An 18,394-nucleotide genomic window follows, 5' to 3' on the forward strand; every position below is an offset into this window, starting at 1 on the left:
CTCCTGCTCGCTTCTATTTGGGAGAACTTCAAAAAACAGTCCGGGAGTTAACAGAGCCCTGTTGGTTGGCCACAGCTCCCCTCTGTTCAACCTGATCCTCTAAAATTCCAATCACTCTTAACCAATCTCTCGCTAGTTTAGCAAACTAGTACAGCAAACTTGGAGAGACAGTAAGCAAACCTGGCCCCTGTCAAATACTTAAGAATGCATGTCCTTCACAATTGCAATGAATGTCCCTGCCACAGCTACATAATACAGCTGGATGGAAAAGGAAGGGCTCCCAAGTCCCACTCTGACTCAGGACCAACAGACTATGGCCAAGTTCAAATCCTCCCCCAGGAACATTAGGGCCCTCAGCTGGATCAAGTCAGTGTCCATCTGAGCTTTGCATCGTGGGCCAAACATTGGGAGGATCTCTTTGCTGTGTCTTTTCAAGTTGAGAGAATTAATAGTTCGGCTCGGAGTTTAGGAACTATCTTGTAATAACACGGCACTGCAGCAATGTATAGGCTAAAGTCATGCAAAAAATATTTGTCTCATTCCCAAACACTGAACTTGATAATTATATAGAAGCTTGGATATTAAGGACCCAGACATAAAGGAGTGGGTTAAAAAGCGTAATTATGGCTCAGAAATAGCATGTGCCAGAGGACATTTCAGGCCAGGTCTTACTCAATCAACAACAACAAAAAACAGCACCCAAAATCAAACGGTAGGCTGCTTCTCTCTCTCTCCCCTCCTTCCTCTCCATCCACCCGCCTCCCTCTCTTATTTTCCCTCCTATTTTGGGAAATAAACTATGAAAAGAATCATGCACCATAATGATCATTTAGAAACAAACTTGAGATGAAAACTGGTAACAAAATAAGGTCCTTAGTTTTGCAATATTAAGATTAACAGCCCAAAGATCTTCTCTCAGGTCCTGAAACTTTACAGGACACTATTTGACATCTATACTTCAGAGGAAAGACCCAAATTTCCAGGCCTCATAGGCTGTATAATTGAAGTACGCTATTATTTTATCCTTAATATGGTAAGGGTGAGGACGCATTGATGAAAGACTCAAATCATTACTGACAATGACTCTTAAGTGTGCAGACAACAAGACCGTGGCCTGGGAGGTGCCCGAGGTTCATCACAAGCAGGGCAAGATCTCATGGACAAGAGTGACCCAGCAGTCTCATCTCAGAAGCCATTTTATCATTAATAAAAAATACTGGCTTCAGACTTGCTTCATGTTGACAGTTCTCATATTTTACTCTCCCTGAAGAATACATGGCAGTTCCCTACCATCCTGTGCATCAGATAGAAACAGTTCACTTGCTGGGCAGGGCCAGCCTCTCCCTTTCCTCTTGAGTAAGTGATCAGCTTCCTACAGGGAACTCTCCCCAAGGACGCTCTGTCTCTAATACCACGTCCATATGGATCCATCTCCATTCTGGTGCTTCCCTTGTCAGGGGGAACTCCTCCCTATAAAACCAGATCTATCCTCCATCACAGTCAGGCTCAAAGGTACCCCACTAATGCAGTTTCCACAACTGGAAGTATCTTGCAGAGTAAAGAAAACTAGAAGAGGGGTTAGAAGGCTTGGGTCACATGGTCAAATTTAAGTCACTTGATCGCTGTTCAACTGCCAGCAAGTTATTCAACTTCCCTGATTCTGTGCAAGTGGCGTCACCAGGCTGGGCTGCTGGGTATCAAGACAGGTGCTCTGGGTTCTTGAGTTCAGCCTGTGGCTTCTGATTCCTTTTCACAGCCCTGGAATTTCTGGAACCAGGCTCAGACTCTCCCTGTGCTCAGTAAACCCTGTTGATCAATTGTCTCGCTTATCGTTGTGTGCCTGTGCTGACGGCTTGTGTCCACTCCCACCTTCACTCCTGCACCAGCCCCTCGTTCCACCTCCTCTGGTCACTACTGCAGCCAAAAGCCATCCCAGACCTTATCATTCAGTTGACGCTTACAGTACCCGAATTTGTAAGGTTATCTATACATATACTGAGAGCAAGTGTTTGGTGACCCAAGGAGTCCCACTTTCACGGGGGTGAGAGTTGCTGATTTCCTTTAGTAGCTCAATGTGTCCCAGCTGCTGATCTGTCAGTCAGATCCCATCAGCTTTTGGTGTCCCTCCTCTGGGATTCTGATGTGTAGGTCACTGGGCTGGTCCTCCAGTTGGTATTTGGTGAAGGTGAGGAAGAATCTCAAAAGTTCATGTCAAAGACAGCTGGGTTTAGAAACTGCTGCTGCAATTAACATAACTATTTTAAACTTTCAGACACACATAAATTGCTTTTGAGAATTAAGCCTGAGACAGCCAGAAACATTACAGAGAACCAAAAATTCCTTTAATTTTCCACTCTAATTTGTGATCCTCCTTATCTATGAGACTACGGGACACAGCACTAAGACTTGTGGAAGTTCCAAGCTGGGAATAACTCAGAAAAGGTCCAATACTTTTCACTGTACGTTCTCGGTATGCTACTGCTGAAGAATAATCAGGAAAGAATCTTTTCTTCCTCTTTTCCAAGTTTTCTCACTTTCTCCAGGGATGCCTCTGTGAAGGCTTGGGAAGCTTACAAGTCACAAAGATTTTGGCAGTGTTGAGTATAAAATCCGGCATGAGCATATTCTGACTATGTCCCTGAATAAGTGAGTGGGTTTTGTTTGGTTTGTTTCAGAAGCCCTTTCTTTGATTTTACATTTCAGCAATGTAAAAGATCTGAGAAACATCTTATCATTCTGGCAAATTATTAGAAGAATACTGCTTCCAATGGAGAATGAACCCTCTGCTTTCCCAGAACTTTTCTTTGTATTCTCTGAGTTTGGAAAGAAGATAAAATGCTTATAAAAACAAACAAATAAAGGAATGAACACAGAGCGGCAGAAGTTAGACCCAAGACTAACCCAGAGGGTTCAAGGTAAGGAGTATCAGTTCAGTTCAGTTCAGTTCAGTCGCTCATTGGAAGGACTGATGCTAAAGCTGAAACTCCAATACTATGGCCACCTCATGCAATGAGTTGACTCACTGGAAAAAGGAGTATAATTGCCTACAAATCAATCAACAGATTGAGCAAAGCAGGAGAAAAGATGCTGTACTGTTTCCTTGATTCCTATCTGAATTCCCAGAGTTCCACAGAACATTCCAAAAGTAATTTGGCTTTTGTGCCCAGTGCACGGGGACTAACGCTTTTCAACAGAATTTCATAAGGAGATAGGGTAACTGTGGACCCTGCTCTCAGCGAAGCTGAAAAATGGCTGTTGTGAGGAGGACAGAACTGGGCTTTTTAATGACCACTCATTTGAAAAACAACCCTAGAGGCCAAAAATTGCCTACCCTAACCCCACTGAGAATCATGGTGGATTTGCCCAAGAAAATTCCTGCTCATAAAACTTTGCAGAACAGATCTGTTAAAACAAACCTGTAATTATGAACAGAACAAGAATCTCACTTAAGTAATCTTGCAGCTATAACACCAACTGATTCAATAACCCCCAAACTTGGTCAAACACAATTGACAAGATTTGAGTCCCCTAAATGTGATTGCTGAGCATGCTTGACTGACCACCAAACTATGTGAGATGCTAAAAAGAAAAAAAAAAAAAAAAAAGGACAGTAGATTTCAATGTAAAGCAATTTAAAATATTCAACAATGATTTTCAATATGAAACTGGTAGCCAAAAGGGAGAACTTTTATCAAGTGTATTTTCTGACCAATTCCAGAAACTGAAGTAAAGTGACAGAATGTGCCCGTGGTGATGTATATGTGGCGACCTGGTAAAGGAATGTGAAATGCCTAAATATTTAGCCAACACCTAGCTCCTTCCGCTCTGGCTAAATTAAGAACCAAGGATGAGAAGGATGCTCTGCGAACTCCTGTGCTAATTAAGAACCAAGGATGAGAAGGATGCTCTGCGAACTCCTGTGCTGTACCTGTATCCTTACAGACTATTTCTGTGCTCAGTGGAGTTATTATTAAACTAAAGCATCACATATCACTCTAAAATTTTCCTCAGAGAGAAACTGTAGCTTTCTACTTTCTCAGTTCTCTTGGTCTGGGTCAGAACATTAATATTTGTTGGACAGCATGTTTTTAAAGTAGGAAGATATTTCAAAAATCAAATATTCTGGTTTGTTTCAAAGAATATGTTCTCAGCTAAAGTCTGATGCTTTCTTCCTGTGGGGGTGAGCCACAGTTGGCCACAATTCACCAAAGTTTCCACCAGCTAACGATAAAAAATTATGTCCCATTCTAAAGAAACAAAAGAAAAATTACACTAAAGTTGTGCATTTCCTTTCCAATCCCCAAAGACAATTTGAACAACTGGCTCAACATGCCAAATTAAGCCATGAGAATTTATCCATATCTAATAAGGATTAGTAAATGTTATAACAATGAACATGACTTTGACATAATTTATACTTCAACTTCTAAGGCGCTGGGTTCAGCATGGTCTCATTCCAGCTCTGATAGAGGAGGATATGTACACTATTCCTGCAGTGTCCTCTGAGAATTCCAATCACGTTTATAACAAGCAGGAGGGTTCATCACTTGATAAAAGAAGGTTTCTTTATATATAAATAGTATCTTTAGAATCAGAACATGGTAACTGAGCTGAAAGAACTAACTACCTAGGGAAGATTCAGGCATCTTTTTCCCTTCAAGCCCAAGATAACTGTTTTGGAAGCAGAAAACCTGATGATGGAACCTGCCATGCCTCTTGTCAGAGCTGGGTGACCACCTGCAACTTGAAAAACTTTGGAAACATTTCTAAGTCACATATTTGGAGGGAGGAAGATTAAGACTTCTGCACTTTGGGCTAGCCAGCTCTGACTGGGTCTGCTCCATTCCATTTCTCATCCATACTTGCCAAAAGCACAAAGAGGCAACTGGGACGTTTGCTCATAGTATCTGCTATTAAGATAAATCAGTAACACTGTTGTCTTTGGTTCATAAAATATAATCCCCCAGAGATGACTCTTACCCATCCAAAATATCAGCTTTTTGTTTCTATGCCTCACCAAGGATTGCATCACTAGAAAGCTCAGGAAAACAGAGGCTCTCCCTGGAAGCCCAACCGCATCTCAAGATGCCTCAGAAGACCCCGGCCCCAGCAGACCTCCCCGGAGCCTGGACAAGCAAGACCAGGGCTGGGAGGTCTGGATACATTTTCCTGGAAGGAAGATGTCTGAACCCACACTGAACTGGGTTCTTTCAAGGCAGTGTTTGCACCTTCTGCACTATTTATTTTTCTGCAAGGATAAATCATGGTCTGGCTCCCAGAAAAGCAGAAGAGAGGGGCCTATTTATGAGCATTGTCACTCAAGTTCTTTCTTCTTTGGTCAAGGGAATAAGTCATGCGGAGCGGGTTTGTGTCAATGGATTGTCACCAAAGACTGCTTGGGACCATCATTCCTCAAAGCACAGTGCTACCCTGTGGGGAAGAAAAACATAACCCTGTCTTTGCACCTCAGAACTGAGCTCAACATCCTGCACATCTGTACAGCCCTCAAGGTTTTTAAAGACCGTATCCCAGAGAAAATGCTTTGTGATAAGGCTTCTCTGTGAGTTAGACAGCAAACTACATACCCTTCTCACAGGAAAGTAAGTTGACCTCCTCACCATCATAGCTAGTAATGAAGATGACTCAGGATCACACAAGTCAAATGAGCAAAATTCAGAGCCTTCCTTCTTCTCTATCATCCTTGAAACCTTGAATTCTTAAACATTCCCTGGTGGGAAATATGGAAACTGCATGACAGTGGAAAACAAAGGAGTTCAAAGTGTTACCCTAAAGGCAGATTCGCTCACTAACTCTGACTTGGTTTCCCCATTTGCATAGCAAGGACCATGAATGTATTACCTCCGTGAGCTTTTGTGAGGACTGTAATCAAACAAGAAAAGCATAATGCTATGCCTAGAATATAATTTCTTCAAGAAATAATAGCTGCACTGATATCTTACTGAACAATGTATCTCCTCTACTCAACTGCAAGCTCCATCAAAGTAAATACTGTGACTTGCTTGGGCATCTTCAAAGTCACTGGTGTAGATCAAGTACTCAGTGTACTCTATGTATGAATGCACTGGAATAGTTCCTGACTTTCAAAGCTGCAAAGAACTAAGACGTCTGTTAGTTTAATCCCTTCACCTCACAGATGGGGAAGCTGAGCCTGTGAGAGAGAAACAGAAGGAGCCGCCTAAGGTTTCTTAGTGTGTTGGGGGTCACAGTGGGGCTGGAACTCTGACCCTCAGGTTCATTCTCAGAAGGATCACCTTCTATCATCTGCCAGGGCTTTCCTGGTAAGGTGGGCTCCTTTATTTTGTTTAAAGATTCAAAATCATATTTTCTACAAAGCTGCTAGAGTCAGATATCTTAGAGAATATCGGGCCCCCACACCCAAGAAGACTGACAACGGAAACTCTGCCTACCTGCCTTGTGACCCACACACCTGCTTCTCACCCTAGCAGCCAAAGAGGCTTTGGCACACCCAAGGCAGCCCAAAGTAGTAGGGTTTCTGGGTGGCTTCTGAGCTGGGTTTATAATTCCAGGAGTGCTGGGCCATGAGGGAAAGAAAATAAACCAGCTTCAAGATGATCAGTTAATCAGATGTTTCCGTGGCGTAAGGACCACTCTGGATTGAGACCTTCTGAGACATCCCTGTGGACCAGTCAATCATCACTGTTTTCTGAAATGGATCACCTCTCTGTCCAACCTGAACCCGTAACTTTCTTGCAAGATTTCATTCTCAAACTGTTGCAAAGATCATCTCAATCAAGATTTGCTGGCTGTGTCCAATGGGCATTTCCCAATGGCCACATCAGGGTAGCGATAAGGGAATAGGATTGTGGTTGTTGTGTGCTCATTTTTTAAAAATTAATCTCATCTAAACACTGGTGTTGTAGGGTTCTGGCTCCCCCACCTTGTCAACTCAGCAACTGCACTTGGGATCTGACTTGGAGAAGAACAGATTCCAGCTCTCCAGGCTGCACTTGGTCCCCATTGACCACTCCCTCCCCAGCAGTGCTCCACCTTCCAGCAAGTCTTTGCCCACCTGTCCCCTTCTCAAGGAGGCATCCTGGGGATGCCCTATTCAAAAGCACCCCCAGACACCTCACAGAACATCAGAACATCACCTTCATTTTTCTTCATAGCATTTGTTGCCATTTAACATGCTATAGATTCAATGTCTTTATTTTGTTTCTTATTTGTGCTCTCCACTAGAATACAAGCTTCCCCCAGGGCAGGGATTTTTGTGTTGCTCCCTATGGTATCCTCAGTGCCCCGAACAGTATCTGGCATATAGCTGATGCTCAATAAAGAGTTGTTGAATGAACTGCCCATTGTTTTTCCTCATAACTATTCCCCTAAAGTCATAAAAGTGTTCCTCTGCCTCTTGCTCTCTAAGTTTATCTATCACTTGTACTAGAATAGTGTACTAGAATATTCTTTCCCAAATCTATGACTTGCATGTTAGAGACAAACTTAAACAGTTGACATTTGTGTAAAAAATTTTAAATGTCAACTACTTTATTGATGAGAGCTATTGTTTAATTTTTTAAAATCTTTAGAATATCCATGACTTCAGTATTTCAACTTTGGGGCATTAATCTTAAGGAAAATAACATGAAAAAAAAAAAAGATTCATGGATTGAAATGTTCACCAAGTGTGATTTTAATAGTGAAAAACTAGAAACGATTGAGATCCTAACAATAAGAGAATGACAAAATTAATTATGGCAATGATGGAAATCATAGAACCGAGATATATGTGTTTGAAGGCTTTTAAGGACATGGGAAAATGCACACAACATTAAACATTTATAAGGCTAAAAAACGTCTATCATGTAGTTTGTCATGTCTTTGTTCAAATATGCATGTAGACAATGGAATGTAGGAAACTATAAATCTTAATGACAGTTGTTTCTGAGTGGCAGGATTATGGGTGATCTTAGTTTTTTATTTACATTTTTCAAAGTTTCTACAGTTAGCATATATTATCTTTACACTAAAACATTTATTTATGTGTTTTCAACTTTGAAAAGTATCATTTACAGTATAGGAATAGTTACAAAATTAAATCCTTATGATTTCTTATTAATAATATAGTGCTACATTTTTTAAAAAAACAGTAAATATGAGGGATTCTGGAACTTTTATCTCTGCATGTTGCAGAGAATAAAAGAAAAGAAGGTGACATTTCCCCAAAAGAACATGGAATTAAGTAAGAGTAAAGAGAAACTACTGGAAATTTTAAATTCTGAGTTTAATAACTGTCTTTCTGTAATCAGGATAGAGGAAAGTGAAAATCCTTTTCCTATTAAATTATCACTTGAAAAAGCAAAAAGTAAAATTCTGAAGTCAGGAAATGGTAAACTCAGTTCATGCAACAATGCTGATCAATGACAAAATCAGTCTAATTTAAACACAGTTATTCAAGGGGTAGTATGAAGCAAAAAGGGGGCCAGGGGAAGGACTTTTCTTTCATTTTGAAATTCAGCATCAGGAAGACACAAGGGCAGGAAGTCGGATCTTTTTTCAATTCATGTGAGATGATAAGGTGAAGACAACCTGAAAGGACTTTTAATTATATGATGAGAGGAAGGAAAGAAGGGAGAGACAAAAAGAGATTCAGAGAAGCCTGTTTTTATACGTTAAATGATAAAGAAGAAACCAGAAAACTAAAGGAGAAAAAGGCTTTCAAGCAGAAATCTTGAGAATGAAACAGAAAGACTCCAAGAGGCAAATGTCAACAATTCATGTGGGAAAGCAGAAAATGCAACGCACTTGATCAAGCCCACAGCCCCTCTCCCTTGGCAGCGGGTGAGCCTGATGATGCAGGATGAGATAAGTCCCTCTTCCTAGCCTGCACATGTGACCCCAGGGTCAAGGCGGGCGCTGGCTGGGGGAGTGGGAGGTGCTGGGAGTGGTGCTCAGGGTCACAGAATAAAGCCTGTATTTTATGCGCCTTTTTAGCCCAGGTCAGGGGGATTACTGAAGAGGTATCACACCAAGTTGGGGACATCTGTTGGGAAGACCGTGCAAGTCTTGGAATGAGCCCCCTCACAAACTGTGCCATCTTTGCCCAGTTCCTAGACCATAGTTTCCTCATCTCCAAAATGGAATTTATAACACCTGGTTTTCAGAGTTGTTGTGAGAATTAAATGAGATACTATATTTAGAATTCCTAGCCTAGTTTCAGGTATACAATAAGAGCTCAAAAAACTGTTAGCTCCTCCTACTCTAAAATGTCAACAACAACAAAAAACTATCACAATGAAGAAAAATGCTGCACACATTACACCCACACTAGATTCCTCTTAAAGCAACATCAGCCTAAGACACCCCCAAATCTACACAGCACAACCACTGGATCCCTCCCTCCCCAAAACACAATGGCTCCCCAGTAGCTGACATCTTAGAAAATTTCCCAATACTCTTTGCTTTGGTGGGAGATCTGAATGTTCTTGATGGCAGTAATGAACAGGTTAAAGTTGAGGGGATTTCAAACATGTCTAATCCAATAAGAGGCTTGGTAAAACATGCGTTATCACTTAAAGAATAAATGTTTAAAAATAGAGCACAGATGTGAAATTTGAATAAAAAAAAAACAAAACAGAAAAAGCACGTAAGAGATCTTCTTGGCATTTGTATGCTATTCTCTGTTTTGGTCACCTTCAGCTAAGCCTGTTATTCTGATGTACTCTGCCAACAGCTAGATACTACAGCGGTGCTTCAAATTACTGAAGGAGAGCTGGCAAATCACTCTAAAACTTACAAGTCAGACCCATCTCTTCCTTTCTGTATTTCTAAAAGTGGGGGAATGAAGGGGTAAAGTTGGTCTTTTCAAACTTTTCTACTTAAAAGGTATATTCCAAAAGCAAAGAATAAGCTTTTCTAAGACTAGATACTTGGATACTTGAAAACATAAAGTATCATTGGTGGATAGGCATTTGTCACAAAAGCTAGGTCATGAATTGCCAGTCATGAAATTCACAGGAACTCCTACTTCTGCGTGAAGTCATTTCCTGCTCCCTCAAGCAAGCAAAGATTTTTAAACATTGGTAATGCTTCTGCAACTGAACTGAATGCTTCTGCATCAAAAAAAAAAAAAAAAAAAAAGAAAGCAATGTGCTCTGTCATCTGTTTTGTGAGCTAATATCTGCCTTATAGGTGGTAGAGAGGATGAAAACCCAGGCTCAAGGACAATGTCAGTATCAACATCCCCTTCCACAGCCCAATAGTGCTCTACACAGTACCTCCACGAATGTTTGGGGAAGAGAACTAAAATGGTTTTTAAAACACGGCTTCCTTCAAATGTGAGACTGAAAAGCGGTCCACCAGAGTCAGCCTGATGGTTTTGGAAGGTGCATTTCTAACAAAGATTAGAGAAATGTATGGAATCACACAGACAACACTTAGCCTCCACAGTCTTTGAGTGCTAATTTGTGATGCAACCAGCAAACCAAAGGCATTCCCTGAGTATTGAGATTGAGGCACCAGCTGCCTACAGTAAAAAACGTCTCCAGGCTAAGAGAGCAGACCAGTGTCCTGACCAGTCACTGGGACACGAAGAGTAAAGTGTTTTCAGTAATACCAAGAACTTCAAGTTTTACCTCTGTGAGAAAGCCCTGACCTGGGCCTGGTGAGGAGAGAATGAGTATTTCTTTCTTTTCTTAAAAAAGGGGTTCTCCAGAACAAACTGTAAAGACACTTGGCACTGAAGTCAATGATAAATAGAGATGTGGCTAGATTCTACCAGTGGAACATGAACAGCTTAACCCAAAGTGAGTCCACAGTAAAAACCAATGCATTTGCATTTCAGCAATTTGATCTAGGGCAAGTCTGTGATGCATTATAATGTTGGGATCACATCAAGCTTTCTGGCACTTGTCCAACCACAACATCAGGCTATGGGAACCCCACTGCATGGAGTTCCTTCACCACTGTTCAATTGTGCTCACCTCCCAAACCATAAAGCATAATTAAAAGTCATCTGCATACCATGTAATGGAAGTGTAAATGGGAAGCACAACCACGCGTGGCCCCCAGCAGAGAGAGAAAGAAATGCCTGGTGAACCATTCCACTTGGGTGCTTCTTGTTTTTCTTGACAGGATGCCTCTATCTGTGGCGAGATCCAATTTTGACTGGAATCTAATCCTTAGAACCAGCTTTCCTGAACACTTTCTGTGGCAGCATCTGCCTTCTCCCACTCTTGGAGTGGCTAATTGTCTGGCTAATTCCTGGAGACAATCCTGTGATGGTCTGGACATTACAGAGGAGAGGTAGGCCCTACCCAAATCAATTATACTATATAGATCTGGACAGTGTCCAGAATGTTAACCTAGATATAGGACTTCTCTTCTCTGCAAGCTCTGGAGGGCAACATAGAGAATCAGTGGACAGTCTTCTGGTCTTAATATCTTCCTGCTCCCAATTGACCAGTGTGTTTCCTGGTAACAAAAAGCAACGCCCAGAACTAGTAGGAAGGGGAAAAAGAAAACCAAGCACAATTTATCTCTGATCACAAAAGTATTCTAACTGGCTCCGAGAAATAAGCTGGTTCTAATTTTAACTGAACAATAGTATCTGGCCCTCATTTTAAAAAAGGCATTTTCATCAAGGATGTGCATTTCACTACTTCAGCACACAAGGGAACATTTGGGAATAAGGCTTAGGGGGTAAGACTTAGTTTTAAGCTTTCTTCAAAAACGCTTTAGCAGCAGGAAAATCCAATGATTTCAGAATTAATTATTTTGATGTCAGTCCTTTCTTCAAGGGTGGAGGAAAAGAGTTGGGGGGATTGGATCCAAGACACAAAAGAAGGAAAGATTGCAAATTTTAACAATATTTTTAGAACTAGCATCCTTAGAGGAAGAACAAAAATACAAAATAAAAATAAAAAACCTTAATGAATTCCTAGTTGAATCCCTCTCCCCAAATGGCAAAAATCTGGAAGGCAGTTTTTTTGTTTTTTTTTTAAGAGAGGTGGAGTAAGTGTCAGAGGTGTGTACTTGCAAAGAAATGGAATTGGGAAGAATACAAAAGTCAGATAGACTTACATGTCTGCTACCAAACTATGATTAATCCCTTATACCATTCTGTAAGCAACAAATCACAGATAGTTCATTTGTACTGCTCTCACCTGTATAAAGGTGTCCAGTCTAGAATCCACTCAAGTGTCAAAACCCAAAGAGTGTCATAAAGATTCTTTTGTGGTTAAACATAGCTGGAATTTCTGAACTCATTTCATATCACCTTCTCTGGCTCTTTTGAAAGGTGTTTAATGGGAGTTTAGGTATTTCTGGGCAAATTAATTTATAAGAAGCTCAGACATTTTCTGGAAAGAAATGGAGGGACTCCTTTCATAACGGCAAGTCATCTCTGCCATATCTAGAAACTCAGTGGCATTTAATTAAAAAAAAAATAAAAAACAACCTCCAAAACTGGAAGGGACCCTGAAGGGTTCAAAACAGATAGCCTTGCAAAAATTCAAGTGTGGTAAAAGTCATTTCTGCAAAGTGTCTTGAAACATGGCAAGAAAGAACACAGCACCAATTCTGTGGTCATCTTTCAGCGAACAGGTCTCCATGTCTTTTTACCAACTCTGATAGTGGCTTCCTGGAATATTACAGGCAGAATTATGAGGCTCAGTTTTGTCGAAAGTCATGCTTGATCAAGGAAGTCTCTTCTTTTAATAAGCTGCTCTGGCAATTCCCTCGTTCATTCATTTATATAGTCCACAAACATTTGCTGAATGCCAACCAGCAAATGTTAGCAACTGTAAATGGTCAGCAAAAAAAAAAAGTCACGAGGTCACATTCACAGTCCTCATGGAGTTCATTAACTAGCAGGACAGATAGTTTCTATCCAAGTAATCACCAAAACAAATGCAAAAACTGCATCTGTTCCAGTGCAATTAAATGATGTACATGTGCTACAAGAGTGCCAAATTGGGGATTTGACCCAATTGAAAAAGTCCCATAAGGCCGCCCTGCAAAGGTGATGTTGGGCTGAGACTGAATTGAACCAGTAGGTGTTAACTAGGTGAGGAAAAGAAGAAAATGTGTTTCAGACAGAGGGAATTGCATGTGCAAGGCAGATAGCATGTTGGTTTGAATTTGTCTTTATCCCACCAGCAAGCGAAGCCAGAGAAGAATTTCCAGCAGTGAGAGCTAGAGCATGATGAGCATATCGTGGGAAGTACCTTTAGAATACTCATTGGAAGGACTGATGCTGAAGCTGAAACTCCAATACTTTGGCCACCTGATGTGAAGAACTGAATCCTTGGAAAAGACCCTGATGCTGGGAAAGACTGAAGGCAGGAGGAGAAGGGGACAAAGGAGGACGAGATGATCGGATGGCATCACCAACTCGATGGACATGAGTATGCAATGCATTGGGTAGTTGGTTGCTTATGAGGAAAAAGTGAGGTAATGTTTGTAAACTATGTGTACAGAAAACACTTGGTATAGACCTGGCTTGTGGAAATCATGCAGTTATTCACACAAAACAATATTTATTTGGTGCTGATGCTGAAGCTGCAATACTTTGGCCACCTCATGCGAGGAGCTGACTCACTGGAAAAGACTCTGATGCTGGGAAAGGTTGGGGGCGGGAGGAGAAGGGGACGATGGAGAATGAGATGGCTGGATGGCATCATCGACTCTGTGGACATGAGTTTGAGTGAACTCCGGGAGTTGGTGATGGACAGGGAGGCCTGGCGTGCTGTGATTCATGGGGTCACAGAGAGTCGGACACGACTGAGCGACTGAACTGAACTGAATGTGCTTGGCAAAGTGCAATTGTTAGGGGATTGTTGAATGAGCTACTCATGTTCAGCCACAGAGTCCTGCATGGGATGAGCTCAGAAAGCAGCCTGAATAGGGTAATATCTCTCATGTGCCCACCTACCTCAAAATCCCTAGACCCATGATCTTTCCCTCCCATTGGCCTGGGAATTTCAGGTCAATTATGTGGGTGATGACAAGTGAGATCTGGAACTCACTGTCCCTGGGATGTCCTCTCTGACTAATATCTATGAGGGATGCATACACAAACCAAACAAATTTAGTAAGTGCTGTGGGCCTGTTCAGTGCAGGTTGGGAACTGGGGTCTACAACTCCTAACACATCTGCTCACCACTCCCCAGGTGCTTGGGTACCAGGGGTATGGGGACCAGGAAGGCTTTAGTGCCAACAATTGTCTGCTCTATCTCCCATGGTTCAACAGCATGTTCTCAATGAGCTGCGACTCTAAGGTATGTGAAAAACAACAAAGATGAAACAAAAATCAAACTATCTCTGAGAGCTGGTAGCGATAAAATCTATTAGTAGTAGCAGTGATAGTAATGGGAGCTCACACATGTTTGGAACATTTGTCTACCAAGCACGTGCAAATCACTTTATATACAGTATACCTCAAAAACAACCCTTTGAATCATGTATTAGCCCAATTTACAGATGAGGAAACTGAAGCTCAGGGAGGTTCAGTATTTTGTTCATGCTCACTCAACTAACAAGTGCTGGAATCAAAAACTAAGCAGTGAAACTCCAGATGCCAAATGCAAAATCCACTTAAAGCTGTGTGGCAAAAATGTCTGTTCAAGCATCATGGTGTGTCTAGTTATGAAGCCTGAGCAGCACACCCAACCTCTCTGGACCTCTGGCTCCTTCTCTGTAAGAGCACCAGCTCTTCCTCTTTGGTGGGAGTTAATGAGTTAATGTATATAAAGCCCTTTGACCTACACCTGGCACATGATGGGAGTTTAAAAGTACTAGCAGTCATTATGTGATCAAACATCCTAAGTCTAAGAGCTCTAGGCAGAACTATTCTTTATGAATGGCTGGCTGCAGACCATTCTCAAATGGGTTTCTGGCATCTACTTTAGGTATACAAAGATAAAAGGACCTCAGAATTTCTGGAATATCCATCTGCTTGCAACTCTGAATTGCCTCCTAAACATGGTGGGGTATATGTGGACTCAGACGGGCTATATAAAACCTGAGCTCTATCACTTACAAACTCTGTATGTTGGGCTGGTTATTCTGTACTCTGAGTCTCACTTACGGACCCCAGAAAGAGCAGGTAATCCTGACATATCACAGGGCTGCTATGAGGACCGTGGGACAGAGTGAGGACCGTGGGACAGAGTAAGTCCCCCAGGGACACTGGATTCCCTTCCTGGCACAAAGTAAACTCTCAATAAAAATGGCATGCTTTTATAAGCCAATTACTATTATTTTCAGACTCATTATCATCTGCAACAAGGATACATAAATTGACATTCTTTTTTGCTCTGTGGCCAGTAGGGTGTGGGAAAGAATTTCAAACCTAAGTCAGGGAAAGAAGCCCATCCTCCTCCTTTGCTGCTTCGTTTTCCACAACAGTCCTTCAGACCCTGCTTTTAGCCAGGCAGAAGCCTAACTGTGCATGGCTGGGGTTTCCCAAATGTGCCCCATGATACCCAAAACCAAGCCTGCCGTGAATAATGCAGGCTTTGTACAGTTTCCCAGGAGCAGATTGAAGGGCTACACTCAATCCTTCCTGGAATCCAGGAGTGCATTTTCATGATGCTGAGAAAGAAAAAAAACAAAAACAGCCTTAAAAAAATTCCTTACTGGGAAGAGTATAGAGAGATATGGGGAGGAAAGTAAGAGACAAAAAGACAAATGTAATTCAAGGAGCCTGATGGTAAGCCCTCTGTCAATCTTGTCTTTACAGCAGTGCAGCCTGTTTCAGAAGAGCTGGACCTGTAAGGTGACCATCAATACTAGAACCATTGGCAAACACATAATAAGTGCAATTGCATTATAAATCAAGATATAGTGCTGTCATCTATGGTTCTAGACTCTATGGCCAATGAATACTAGAAATCATCAGAAGATCTGAAGGTCAAGATGTGATGCAGCTCTTATGCACCCCCAATCCCAATGGTGGGGGTGAGTGTCTCCTCAGCAGCTGACTGACCTGAGACCTTTGGATCGTGTACGCATCATAGCTGGACCCGTGGTACTTGGCCGTAATATCTGGGCTGTAGCTAGCATCACAAGTGCATGGTATATTCGAGGTCAGGGGCTGTTTCTTAGGTCTATAAACCTGTGGGAGAAAGCTACAATGGTTACGTGAAGTGGGGGAGGAGGCAGGGTGCACAGGGAAGGAACTAGGAGAAAGCAAAGAAGGAGCCCCAACTTGACTTTCCGTGGCCAAGTGGGTGGAAAAGTAGTATAGAAGGTGCACAGCCCCAAATGAAGTGATCAGATATAAGTGGCCCCTAACTCCTGGGATCAGCACTAGCAAGGCATGCTGCTCTGTGGAAGGACCCCAACACCCACCAGTGACTGGGACCCTCCCTCTGCAGGAGAGGGCACCAGGCATGGCAGTGCTTGTTTGCTCGTTCTCTCAGTAAGGCAGCCCCATGAAAATCAGACTCTGGTTCAGGGCCAAAGGATGCCTTTTCCTTCCCGGGGAGGGAAAGGGTCAGCCCAACTGTGACAGGAGGGAGCTTATCTTTTCAGGCATTCAGAGAACTTCAGAGCCACGGGTGGCCCCAGCTAACCTGTGATAGCCACCTCGTGAGACTACAGACCACTGAACCATTCTCTGCTGAGTGGGTTTCATAATGAAGCTGCAATCTAACTATTTGTAACCATTGATTCCAAAAGTGCTCAGGTTATATATACATGGAGGAGAAACCGTGTCTGAAGATTTCAGAGATGATTTTGCAATATGCTTTAGGCATAAATATTTCCATTTAAGCCACTTCCAGGAAGCCACACAAAAGACACACAGTGGCCAAGATGAGGGAAAAATAGGATAATGTGGCAAATAAATGTTTAAAAAAGTATTTGACTAAATAATGGCTACAGGGGTCTCCAAGCAGAGCCTGGCTATCTCCAAGCCTAGGAGCTGGGAGATGGTTCTTGACCAGAGAGTTCGGGTAGAAATGGTTGAAGAATCAAAGTTGGAAGTATGGAGAAAATGAAATCAAAAGAACTAGATAATGGGAGTCATTATTGGGCCCAGAAAGTGAGCAAGACAGAAGGTAACAAGTTTGATGGGAAAGAAGGGGCCCAGAGTTAGTACTTTCCAGGATTTAGTCAGCAGTCATACAAAGTCCACTGGAAGGAAGAGATCTGAGAGGTATTTCTGGAGAGAAGATGTGAATACAACAGAAAGGAAAACAGCGCTGGCTGAGAACCACACAAGCCCAGGCACATGTACAAAAACAGGAAAGCAATAAAATGTTTCAGTGACAACTTGGACTATTTTTCTCCTACCTGGCTTTCACCTGCTTGAGCATGCAGGATGGACATGGCAAAACAAAGAGTAACTAAACCCAGAGAAAGCACTCCAAACCCACAACCCAGCAAAACACACCAGTCATGTAAAAGGCCCCACCTGCTGCTTTAACTGATGCACTAGTCGATCTTTTTCCCGCTTGAGGGCCATGACTTCTTCTTGTGTCTTTTTCTTTTTGGAGGCAGACAGTTCCAGCAAGGCAATGTTTGCATCTTTTTCACTGATTGCCGCAAGAAGTGCTTCCTGTCTGGTAAAATAAAGACATTGTGATGATTTTTATAAAGTGAAAAAAATCAGCATTTATAGTTGAAGTGAGCCATGACATGTCTCAAGGAAAGGCATTATGGATAGTGATTAAAAACAACTGCTTCCTTGATTCTCAGAAGAATGTACAAGGTAGTTTATATCAGAATCCCTGAGACCCACACACTGTGTCCTCTGAGACACACCTTTTGATGGCTTCACAGACGAAGCTGTATACAAGAAATGGAGGGAGACAGTCTGCACATTCCTAAGACATCTACCCATTTATCCATCCAGTAATTCAACTGTTGAATCCTATCTGTTGAATCCTTCTATCCATCTATCCATCCATTGGCCAGGTAAGGTTCTAGATACCCCAAGACAAGTCAATAACGTTGGGCAGCAAATTCAATATCAAGTATTATTTCTATCATGCAAGATTTTCTTTTGAAAAAGGCATGCAGAGATATTTACTAGGATCTCCTTTCAATTTTCAGTGAAATTAGTAATGCTCCCCCGCCGTTCTACCAAGATCCACTCATTTCCCAGTCTTCCTTACCTCAGTAATTTCAACACCAACCACTAAGTAGCCCAAGTCTCTCAATTAGAAGTTATCCTTGACTCCTTTCCTTTCCTGTTCACTCAGAGCCAGTCCATCAACAATTTCATTAGGTTTTACACCAAAATACATCCCCTATCTCAATTAACTTACTGTTACAAACTTATCCCACCCACCAGCAACTACTTGTGTGGCTTAACCACTTGCCACCCTGGTACAGAGACCAAAGTAATCTTTCAGTTCAGTTCAGTCGCTCAGTCGTGTCCGACTCTTTGCGACCCCATGAATCACAG

This window comes from Moschus berezovskii, chromosome 24, assembly GCF_049115385.1.
Source record: "Moschus berezovskii isolate FMDL1 chromosome 24, NW_MosBer_1.0, whole genome shotgun sequence".
NCBI classification, from domain to species: Eukaryota; Metazoa; Chordata; class Mammalia; order Artiodactyla; family Moschidae; genus Moschus; species Moschus berezovskii.